The sequence below is a fragment of the Chenopodium quinoa genome, unplaced genomic scaffold (assembly GCF_001683475.1).
Source record: "Chenopodium quinoa cultivar QQ74 unplaced genomic scaffold, ASM168347v1, whole genome shotgun sequence".
Taxonomy (NCBI): domain Eukaryota; kingdom Viridiplantae; phylum Streptophyta; class Magnoliopsida; order Caryophyllales; family Amaranthaceae; genus Chenopodium; species Chenopodium quinoa.
Genome location: NW_018745542.1, coordinates 1,104,466 through 1,116,794, shown reverse-complemented (window position 1 = coordinate 1,116,794; position 12,329 = coordinate 1,104,466). Strand labels below are relative to the sequence as shown.

The 12,329-nt window shown below is 42.2% G+C and overlaps 1 long non-coding RNA gene across 7 annotated transcripts; it reads left to right on the top strand.

Annotated features, from left to right (window-relative positions):
• The first annotated feature begins 6,711 nt into the window (after window positions 1–6,711).
• LOC110716134 lies at window positions 6,712–9,900 on the top strand. 7 transcript variants are annotated; one of them, XR_002510391.1, is made up of 8 exons: window positions 6,712–7,060; window positions 7,186–7,260; window positions 7,999–8,103; window positions 8,535–8,594; window positions 8,717–9,021; window positions 9,177–9,222; window positions 9,432–9,664; window positions 9,744–9,900. It is a non-coding gene; the product is annotated as an uncharacterized LOC110716134 (long non-coding RNA). The 7 variants fall into 7 exon arrangements; XR_002510389.1 differs by having other exon boundaries at window positions 8,535–9,021; XR_002510388.1 differs by having other exon boundaries at window positions 8,307–9,021.
• The last annotated feature ends 2,429 nt before the right edge of the window (window positions 9,901–12,329 follow it).

Below are 12,329 nucleotides of genomic sequence, written 5' to 3'. Positions count from 1 at the left end.
TACGCCTCCCACGTAGGCGGCAGGTCGCTAGCTCGTAGAACCAGGCGGCAGGGATATTTCTGGCCAACCTTGGAAATAGACGCTATGGAGATGGTGAAAAAATGCGATAAGTGTCAAAGGTTTGGCAAGCTAATCCATCGCCCGGCCACCGATCTGACGGCCATACATAGCCCCTTACCATTTGCCAAGTGGGGCATGGACGTCTTGGAACCGTATACACCAGCAACAGGCGGCCGGAGATACATCTTGGTAGCGGTCGACTACTTTACCAAATGGGTAGAGGTCGAGGCTGTAAAAGGAATCAAGACCAAGGACGTTATTTCATTCATTTGGAGGAACGTCATTACACGATTTGGGGTGCAAATGTCAATGGTCTTTGATAATGGTCCTCAGTTCGAGATGCCTGTTCTCAAGAACTGGTTGGGGGATCAAGGAATTGCATACAACTTTGCATCAGTTGGCCGACCCCAAGCAAACGACCAGGTAGAAGCATTTAACAAGAATATCTCTGACGGTATCAAGAAAAAGATTGAAAAAGCAGGCGGCCTATGGGCAGACGAACTTCCACATGTTCTCTGGGCCATAAGGATGACTGAAAAAGGGGCGACTGGGGAAACCCCATTCCTCCTGACCTATGGGGCAAAAGTTGTTCTGCCCATTGAGTATTATGAGCCGACTCTTCGTGTCATGCTGTATGACGAGGCGGCCAATTGGGAATCCATGCGCCTAGCATTGGACGCACTCCCCGAGCGTAGAGGCAACACAGCCCTCCGCCATGAGATCTACCGTCTGAGAATGACCAGAGCTTATAATAAGAGAGTACACAGGCGTCCACTGAAAGTGGGGGACTTTGTACAACGAAAAATGGAAGCAGTCGGTAGGGCGAATGAGTTGGGAAAGCTAACTCCCAACTGGGAAGACCCTACCGGATCTATGAGGAGGTTAGAGACGGCACTTATCACTTGGAAACACCAGACGGCCGGCTCCTACCAAGAACATGGAATGTAGACAATTTGAAGAAGTATCACTTCTGATTGATGTAATTGTACAAGGGTTATTAATAAAACTTGCAATTATTTTCAATACTTTATAGTCATTAGAGGGGCATGTCGTCTGTACATTTACAGGCGGCTACTCTCAAAAATGTATTTTACTCCTATCATAAGAGGGGCATGCTTCCTGTACATTTACAGTCGGCTACTCTCCATATGTATCTTTTTAGAGAGGCATGCTGCCTGAACCAAAAACAGACGGCTACTCTCCTATACTCCCAAGACTAAGGTAACTTAGCATCTATGTTAAAATAAAACTAATACGACCTGTCCCAACATCATAAAAGGCGTCCGGCGACATCCCTCCGGATGAGATTCGTCGCAGAGAGCAGCTCCCTTTTGGGTGGAATAATGCTCTATAAACTAAACACACGATCCCTAAACAAATGTCCCCAAGGACAACCACGTAGCCGTTTACAACTAAGACAAAGATAACTCTTACCACTAACCGAGCCAGTGGTAGCAGTTGACATCTGAGTCCGATGACCGCCTGTCATTACTTGGGATAAATGCAGGCGGTACCTCTTGAGTTTTTAGCCAACAAACATTAGCGAATCAAGGGACCAGCCGGCCTCCGCCGCCTGGTACCTCTACTACTCAAGCTGGAGAGACGAAGACTGAGTAAACTCCAATGTTAACTCTAGTCACTCTCTCAAACTTAGTATAGAACTTAAAAGGTATGAGTAGTCCGCCTGTTCTCTTAGCAAGCAGAGGAACTCAAACCACTATTCCTACTAGGTTTACAACCTTTGAGTTAATAACCAAGCAAAACTTGGCGAATCAAGGGTACCAGTCGGCCTCCGCCGCCTGGTTTCCCTACTACTCAAACCAAAGTGGCGGTGATTGACTAACTTCAAGGGGAACCAGTCGCCCTCCCTAGTACAAAACCTAAAAGGTATGAGAGGTCTGCCTATTTTTTGGCAAGTGGGGACCCTCGACCACTATTCCTACAAGATCTGACAGAAGTTACCGCCTGAAACCAATACAGGCGTAGCTATTCCCACCAGGCGTCCCGTTTACTGACGGCCTATTTCCACCAAACTTAGCGTCCAACCACCTAGGTAGCGCCCTGATAAAAACGACGCCAGACCTACTAAAATAGGGCGACTGTTCCTCAACTAGACGACCACCATTGGGCAACCTGAACTACGCCTACCACGACCATTGCTCAAAACCCTCAAGACAGGCGCCTGTGCCCAAGCGTGACCAACAGGTGGCCTGGGTAATGTTCCTAAAATAATCCAAGTCTGGAAAGTCTGCTATCCTAAGCTTTTAAGGGAAGCCGACTGAACTCATGATTGACTGACTATTTGAAAACCAATCAGTCGGCCAGGGGAAACAATATCACTCGGTTGCGATACCCACTAAGATGTCTTCTATACTTAGCAACATTCAAACACTCAAATGGCAAATTTTGATGCAAAAAGGAAAACAAGTAAGAACAGTCGGCATGATAAACAAGCAAAAAGGGAAATGAAAATATTGTTGGAAAAGACGACAAAAACAGTCGCCACATTCATTCATAAACAGCCGGCCATGTAAGCCGACAAAATATTCATCAACCTCGACCCCTTGGTCGGGTAAAAGATACACAAGAACAATCGGCACGCAGGCCGGAGAAGAGTTAAAAAAAATAAACAGCTTAAGCATTGGAGAGGGGGGTTCATTAATGACGGTTGCCTGATCGGCTTCATGGCGCCTGCTCCTCTAGCACATTCCCTTGTTGAGGCTCGTTAGCAGGCGGGTGCCCTTGATCGGCGTCCGTCTTCTGTTTCTCAGTCTCCCCCTCGTTGACGTCCGCCTCCTCCTCTTCATTCTCATCCTCACCATCAGAAGAGGAGCCGGCCGCCTCATCCTTCACTTCACCCTCATCCGCCGCCTGTTGCATTACTTACCTATTATACTCTTCAGTGCAGGCAGCGAACTTGGACTCCCATCGCTCATAGGCCAAGTCTGGGAAGAGGGCAGTCCAGGTCATCTGCATGATGGCCGAGGAGTCTTCCATCATATCTTGGGCCAAGGCCATCTTCTCAGTCTCAGTCTCAGCACTGAGTTGCTTGGACAAGGTCTCCTCCTGGCAGGCCAGGCGCTCCTTGACCTTTTTGTTTGCCTTTTTGAGCTCCTCGATCGCATGTTTTGCATGTTTAAGCGGCTACAGCTGGTCCTGAAGATCCTTGACCGCCTTCTCCAGCTCCAAGTTTTTCTTCTTGGCCGTCTCCAATTCGGTTTTGACCTGCAAGGTGGCAGTCGCCTGATAATACAAGATGTCAGTTGTCAAAATATCATTTTGGGCAATCTGAAACATTGCCCGGTCACAATCAGAGGCGGCCATAGCCTTCGCAGCCTTTACCTCCTTGTTCTTCTCGTTGATGGGGCGGCGGAGACCATGAACACGAAGCAAGGCCTGCGAATCAACAGAACAGGCGTCAAAATTTTCCAATAAAACAGGCGGCAATTTGCCCAATTTCGAAGAAAATTTATCATGTCTACCTCAGAGAGTAGACCCATGATAGAGTCCAAGTCAAGGGTTCCAACTCCCCTTACTGATTCCCTGTCATCAGAGGGAATCGCCTTGACCATGGACTTGGCCATCTGGACCAAGTCCGGATCTTGATGGCCGCCTGCAATAGAAAAACATGTAAAAGTTAGAAGGGAAAGCAACAGGTCGGCTGATCTAAGAAAGATTGACAAAGAAATTTAAAATCAATTATACCTCTTGGAGGCTGAGTGTTCCTAGGGACGGTTGTTTGTTTTGACCCACCTTGAGGGGTCCGCGCCTGGTTTTTAGTCGGCTGCTTCCTGGCAGAACCAGGCGTACTCCCAGTCGTATGTTTCCAAGCCTTGGGGTCCGGCTGCTGGGAGGGAGAGGATTTGGGTACCCCATCCTGCGACAAGAAGTCAAAGTTATTAATATGGTAAAAAGTGGGAAAGCACGAAGAATTTTACCAAGGGTAGGACGCTCACCTTGGACTTGTCCTTTGAGGGAGAGTCGGTAGGGGGCCGCTTCTGGCCAAGAATAACCGCGCAAAGAAGGGCGGCCGCCTTCTTGGAAGCAGAGATCTTGTCCAAAGCTTTGTCTTCAAAGGCATCTCATAGTTAGAAGAAATTCAAGAAAACCAAAAATATAAGAATATAAAAGGGGCCGACTACCTTTAGGGGTCCGTTCACTAAGGCCACAGGTGGCCAAGAAATACTCGTCATACAACCAATTGAATTTAGGTATGCAGTTTAAGGGGATTAACTCTCGCACCCCTATAGTAGAGTTAGCCCTGATCTCTACTTTGAAGAGACCTTGATCAAGGATCTCCTCCTTGGCTTTACGAGGAACAGGCGGCAGGCTAGAGCCGCCTGCGAGGAGAGGCGAATCCCTGTTCCACCTATTTTACCTCTTGTTAAGAAGTTTTTCAGGGCTAGAAACAATGAAGAAGGTGTTCCTCCAGTCCTTCCACTTGTTCTCTTTCCCCCTTGTCATCAAGTAGCCCTTATGGCTTGAAATCTGGTACCACCCGGTACCGCTTGCTTTTGGGGTCCGACTCAGATAATTCATTTGGGCAAACGCAGCAAAATTCGGTTCAACCCCATACATTTCACAGCCGGCTACGAACCCCAGAATATTGAACCCCACCTGGTACCTATCCAGGATTTGGGGCCAACTGCTAGAGCCCCACCTGGTACCCATCCAGGATTTGTTGAACAGCCGGATGCAAGGGGAATCTTAACCCAGCCTTAATGGCCGCCTCATAGCAGCCAAAACAGGCGTCCCAATAGCTTGCCCCCTCCGGCCAGACTAGTGTATCCTCAACATCCGGCGCTGATAGAAAGTAATCAGGACCCATTACATGGTCCGCCTGAAAGGTCCCTAACCTCTCAGCCATGGCCTTAATTCGGCCTTTTGGGACATGACAATAGTAGGCAGTGTTCGATTCCCTATGAGAAGCAGACGACTCATCCCAGCCGACTCTCTTTTCAACCTCATGAGACACTCTCGCCTCATGAAGACGAGAATGCCTCTCTTCTGAGTCTAGAGACTGCCAGCTGGATGAGTTAGAGTCAGATTCGCTTGAACTCTCAGAGGAGGTCGACTCTTCTTTCTCGGCAGGGGCCGGCTCCTGTCTAGAAAAGTCCACAACCATAGGACTGGTCGCCTGAACCTCAGATTCTTCTAAGATTGAGTCACTTGGAGTGCTTGGGTCACCAGGCGACCTGTCCGAGAGCTCGCTCAACTGGACATAATATGAGGAGCCGTCTGAATTTGTATATCTGGTCGTCCTCTTTGTTCTGGCCATAGTGTCCTGCATCGACACAGAGACAGTCGGACATGGAGCAAAGGGCAAAGATGGATCCAAAAAGGGGCAGGCGACACTCCTAGTCCTAGATTCAGCCGTCCCCGGTGACCGACTAATCACTAACTTAGGTCGTGCTGGGTGCTTTTGGGATACCATATTTTCAAAAGAAAAATGCAAAGAAATGAAAAGTGCAGGAGCAAAACAGACAGTTACCTGAAGTTTGTTCTGAGAAAGGAGATGGAAGTTTTAAGCAACCGGTCACCACAAATCAATCGGCTAGCATAAACAGTCGGTCGAATATCAGTCGTCTAGAAATCTCAGAGCACAAGTTCAGGGTTCCGAGTTCTCTTGCAAAGTTCACAAAATGTGAACGAAAGACTTGGTCAACATGCCCTTATATAGGGTTATTCGAGAATCTGAAGGGTCACGCCCTAATTCAAAAATAGGCGGGAAAAAACAGGCGGCCTCCCACAGGCCGATATCTGTCACAGACCGTCGCTTAGTTACGAGTCGACACTTGTCACAGGCATCACGTGACAAGTCCCGTGACCCCTATGAGGGGTAAATATTTAGGGGATTTTTCCCCTCCACGTGGACCAGTCAGCACCTGCCACGTGTCATCCACGTGGACCATTCAGGGGCTGCCACGTGTCATGCTCCAGGAGGTCTAGCATGGACCAATCGTGCCACACCACGTGGCCCATTATCTGCTAACTCAGGAAAACAGCCACCTGGGCCCGAATGTCGAGGCAAGCCCAATTAGTCCTAGGTTTACCATTTAACCTAGTATGGGGCACGTATTTCGAGGGTATAAATACAGTAATTAGCCTTCATTAAATGATAGACTGAGCTAATTAATCATCTCAACTAGAGAAGCCTAAACACACGTGCATACTAATCGCTAGATCAGACTTAGCATTATTTGCACTCCCCGATCACTCCTCCCCTTTGAGGAACCAGATCACCCTCTTTACTTTCCGCACCTTTTACTCCACATACAAGTACTAACTTGATCGTCGGAGGCGGAGCTCCCACCACTCGGAGTCTCCGTTGTTTTGCAGGTACAGGCGAAAGGATACCAGTCCCGGAATTGTAACTCTCCCGCAGGACATCAAAAAACCCCGAAACAATTGGAAAACAAGCTTTTGGAACCGGTTCCAGCCAAACCGGTGGCAAATTATCTTTTTGGCACCGGTTCAAACCGGTGCCAAATAAAAAAGATATTTTTTTTAAAAAAAAAAAAGGGGAGAAAGGGATTTGGCATCGGTTCGGTTCGAACCGGTGAGAAACCTATTGTAAAATTAAAAAAAACCCGGGTATACTATTTTTTTTCTCTTGCTTTCATTTCCTCGATCTTTCCTCCTCTCTCATCTGATCTGCCTCTCTCTCTCCTCCATTGAAGCGAACTCGAATTTCTCCATTGAAGGGGCTTCTGAGCTTTCTCTCAACACTTTCCTCAAACTCCTTCTCTCTTCTTCGATCTCTATAACCGCCACTTTCCCTTTCCTTTCATATCTCTTTCGATCTCCTTCTCCTTCTCTCTTTGAGGTTAGGGTTTCTTGGTGCGTCTATTTTGAATCAATTCGATGTGCGTGCGTCTTCAACAACAACAAATTTGAATCAATTTCGAACCAAAAATTAGAAATTCGTTTCTTGGTTATTTAGCTTTGCGTTATATTGTAGCAGTTCTGAGCTTTCTCCTCCATTGAAACAACTTCTAAGGTAATGTTTTTTAACCAATGAAGTTTTTTAATCAATGAATATCAATTTTGCTAATTATTTGTGTTAGTATAGTTAATCTAGGGTTTTACCATTGCTAAAATTGTGCTATTGGCTTGTTTATTTAGGGTTTGATACGAATTGCTGGATTCTCTCTTCTGCTCGATTATCTGTTGAGTAATCACCCAAATCGAAAGTTTCAGGTATCAATTTATTATTATATGTTGAGTTTCAGGTGTCAAATTCTTAGTTGTATTCTTTGATTGAACTAGTATTAGTATCATGAATTGATTGATTGATTTAAGGTTTGGAGGAATGTAGTTTTTTGGACGGACGGCTATGATGTTGATGAACTGATAAAGTTATAATTTTTCAAAATAGTTATGTATTTTGGATTGGCTTAAAAGAGATAATACATTGAAGATTGGCTTAAATGTATATTTTTATGAATATTTGAGTATAGAATTTCACTATTACAGGCTACAGCCTTTCATTTCTCTACTAACGGTTGTTATTGTGTTTAAAGTCGATATAGAAAACAACATTTCGCTTTGTTCTTGTTCTAGATACTATTGGCCTCAATTCTCATTTTTTGTTTGATTGGATGTTTGATTGTTTTAGTTTTAATTTGGATGTTTGATTGTTTATTTTGGTGAGGATCAGCTGGGTTTGAATTTAGGGTTTTATTAGTGAATTTAGTAATTAGACCCAATATCATTTTTTGATGAATTTGTGGAACTGGAAATTAGGGTTGGATTTGGCTGATTTTTGCTAGAGACTAGTAACTGATTTTGGCTTGTTCAGCCACCTGCAGTCCTGCTTTTCAAAGTTTAGCTTTTGAGATTTGAGAATAATGATGAAAAAGTAACAAGGATGATGTAAAAGTAAAGTCTACACATATGCTTATCTTGGTGGACTTATGGTTACTGTTTATCTTGCAGTTTTCTAAGGATGGTGTGAAGTATATTGAAGAGATGAGAGTATACCTTGTTATCCCAACTCCACCATCTCCAGAGTTGTTACCCCTCAATGGAATAGTGAAACAGGTAACAATTTCTGACATTTGAAGTTTCTGGTTACATTGACTTATTTTTGATATGTTATGCCCCCTGAATAATGATAGCAAGTTTCATTTTATTGATCTTTTAAATATCAAGATGTTTAACAAGAATTTTGTGGTGTTTATTCCCCCCCCCCCCCCCCCCCTTTTTTATGCTGCTGGTTGATGATCATGTTGAGTCTAAAACAGTAAACCAGGAGGATTTGAAGCCAGTTACAATCCATAAGGATTTTCCTCAATCTCAAGATGTAAAATCAGAACCAATTAAGCAGATGACTCTAGTTTGAAGAAAGATGTTGAGACTCCTGGGCGAGAGTTTATGCTTCGTGTTTCTTTTATTAAGTTTTCTGGTTCAAGTATTTATTTCAGGGTTTACTTATAAGTAGAATTGTATTTAACTGAATCCTGTGATTTCAGATTATCACTGATTTGCTTAATCCAACTGGTCAGAATCTACGTGTAAGAGAAGATGCCCAGGTTTGTGTTGGTTTCAGTTATTGGCTAGAATATAATCTTTCCATATTATGTCTGTTTTTGGCTCTTAGTGTTATGTCTTTGCTGATGCTCCATTATTTTACTACATTTATTGGAATCATTAGCTGGTTCGTCGTCCATTTGAGACAATCTCAGTAATCTAAAGTGGCTTATAAAAATCTCTCTAAGTAAGACCAAGATTCTCACAGCTGGTACATTTCTGATCTATAATTTGGTGTATGAAAACCATATGAGGTATCTTTAGTAACCTTCTTGAAGATATGAAGTGAGGCTGCTTCAAGTATGTAATGTAAATTTAAATGTTTGTTATAGGTAATTGAACAGAAGGGCCTTGATATGGTGCATTGTGATTGGAGCTTGTTATCAAAGGAAGTTGGGGACTACTGCTTGAGTCCGATACTTTCTAGAGGTATAGTTGTGCTTTTATCTTGCGTCAAGAATTCCTTTTATTTTTTCCTCTTCCGATTTTTGATATTATATTGTTCTAATAGCAAAAAACAGAGTGATTGCACCTTTATAGAGTTTTAAGGTATCAGCCTAAATTATGCTTTTCCTTCCTTGCAGATCCCGTGAGGATGTTGTGGAGTCGGTACATAGTTATCTTATGAAGGTAATAGAAAGACCTAAATTTTTGTTGGCCAGTGTTTAAATAACGAAAATAGCAATTGATCTTCCAGATTCACTACTGCATTGACATAATTTGAATGTGTCACTCTTGAAACTTAATCTTTTACTCTCAATGGGAATATGTCTTGTAAATTTGTCATCATTTTTTGTATGTTAGATATAGTCGCAATAATTTATACAAACATCTTTCAGGAATCATGACATATTATGGTCTCGAGAGTTGCATTTTGAACAGTCGACTGTACACAAGTGAGAATTCAATCTGTGGGGAGAATGATTGTCCAGCAGACTCTTTTAATGGAGGAGAAACCAGCTGCTCATCAAGCAAAGATGCTTTTGGATCTTTCTTTTCTAATAGGATTATGAAGAGGAACCATGAAGAAACAGATGAGTGGAGTGTCCTCGAAAGCTCAGAACATATTTTGGTAAGTAAATTTTTAAGCTTATTTTGCTTGTCTGTTTTTGGTTCTGTGATCTTAATTTATCTTCTGCATTTTCTGTCAGGTTCCTTTGCACCAGATGCATAGATGGATGCAGTCAAGTCTTATTTGGGAATTGCTACTGCCTCTTATCTTTGATTGTCTAGATTTTTTTCCTTTTTTTTCAGTTTTTTAAAGTGTAATATTACAAGTTATTGAAGAAAATATATGTGTTTTATGTATATTATGATTATATATAAGTATTTGGTACAATTTAAGATGAAAAAAATGCAATTTTTTTTTAAAATTTTTTTTGGGCATTTTTGGCACCGGTTTTGGAAAAGAACCAGTGCTAAAAGTTTTTTTAAAAAATTTTTGTGGGGACTTTTGCCACCGGTTCTAAGTCAAAACCGGTGCCTATTGTATTGAAATAAAAGAAAGAAAAAAAAAAAGCGCACCATGGGTAATTGGCACCGGTTAACCGGTGCCAAAGAGGGTATTTAACACCGGTTAATCGGTGCCAAATGTTTAAATAGCCACCGGTTTTGAACCGGTGCCAAATCTTCAGAGATTTGGCATCCCTCAAATACTCAACGGTTCAAAACCGGTGCCCATAGGGTGGTTTGAACCGGTGCCTATTTATGTTTTTCGCCTAGTGATTGCCCCTGCAGTATGAAGGAATGGTCTACCCAAAATAATCGGAATTTGCAAATCTTCCTCCATATCAAGGATAACAAAAACAACAGGTATATAAAATTTACCTACTCTAACAGGAACATCTTCTAAAACACCTAAAGGATATTTAAGAGAACGATCAGCCATTTGTAGAGTAATATTGGTAGCTTTTAAATTACCCATATTTAATTTAGAGCTCACAGATAGTAGCATGACACTTACACTAGCACCCAAATCACATAAAGCTTTATCAATCATCAGATTGTCAATGTGACAAGGAATAGAAAAACTACCCGGATCTTTTAGTTTAGGTGGAGATTTATTCTGTAATATAGCGCTACATTCTTTAGTAAAAGCAATTGTCTCTACCTCACTAATAGATCTCTTTCTGGTAAAGATTTCTTTCATAAATTTAGAATATGCAGGAACTTGAGTAATTAATTATGTGAAAGGAACCGTTACCTGCAAATTCTTGACAACCTCCAGAAACTTACCAAACTGCTTATCTAGCTTACTCTTAAGATGTCTATTAGGAAATGGTAGTTTGATAACTGGTTTCTGTACATCTCCACTCTTGTCTTGATTTTTATCCTTCTTTGGAGTTATACCCTGCAATGTATAATCAGTATTGTTAGTTTTACCCTGGCGCCCTGCAGGGCTAGTAACAACAATATTTGGTATAAAAGAATTAGATTTAGCAATATTTGTAATGATATGTTCATCATCTTTGGGCATAGAAGGCCCATCGTATTTTAAACCACTTCTCAGGGTAATTGCATTCACGTGATCTGTAGGTTGTACTAGCTGCGATGATAGGGCTCCCTGCTGGCGAGTTTGTAGAGCAGAGGAAAGTTACGCAATTTGATTGTCCATGATTTTATTATGAGCTAGAATCGAATTAATTTGTGCATCCCTACTCTGCATCTGTTTCTGCATATCAACTAACATTATTCTGATTTCTGATAAGCCAGAATCAGAAGGAGGAGTAACAGTCTGTTGTGGTCTCTGATGTAGAGGTTGATAGTACCTCTACTGTGGTTGTTGTACCTGTGGTGGGGGGTTAGGCACATTCATACTGTTGTACGACATATTCTTGTAATTTTTCAATCCTGCATTGTAGGTATAAGAGTATGGACTAGTTTTCTTATAGGCCTAAAAAGCATTAATCTTCTCAAGCGAACTGGTGCATTCCTGAGCCCAATGACCTACAAGAACATAATTTTCACAAATTATTGCAGAGTTAGTACCAATAGCAGAAACATTAGCAATGGAAGATGAATTAGAATTATTAATATTGTCTAGTTTCTGGCTAATAGCAGTCAATTGTGGTTGCAAAAAGGATATAGAATCGACTTGGTGTTTTCCTTTATTTGCAAATCCTCTAGGATTCCCATATTGGGAATTATGAATAGCCATCTCTTCAACAACATTGCTCGCTATATTAACATCCAAATTCATAAATCTTCCGTTATCTGCAGAGTCCAAAATCATTCTTGAATTATATCCAATCCCATTGTAGAAGGCTTTGATTATCACCATTGTGCTAGCCCATGATGAGGGCATTCTCTCTGCAAATCCTTAAATCGTTCCCAAGCTTCATATAAAGATTCATCCGCGTCTTGGGAAAAATTTAGGATCTTACACCTTAACAAAGTTGTTCTCTCTGCAGGGTAGTATTTGTTATAGAAATTTAAAACAAGAGTTTCCCAGTCAGTAATACCAAGTGCAGTTCTATTCAGTCCATTGTACCATAATTTAGCTTTACCACATAAAGAAAAGGGAAAAAGAATCTCCCTGATTTGGTCCTGCATGACCCCAGCTTGTCTAATGGTGTTGCAATATTGGAAAAAAATCTAAGATGTGCAAATTTGGATCATCACCCTTAGCTCCGCTGAATTGCTTCCTTTCAATCATAGTAATGAACTAAAGTTTAATCTGGAATTGTACTCCCTCGAGATTTGGTGCGGGAGCAAGGTGTGGAAAATCTGCCAAGGAC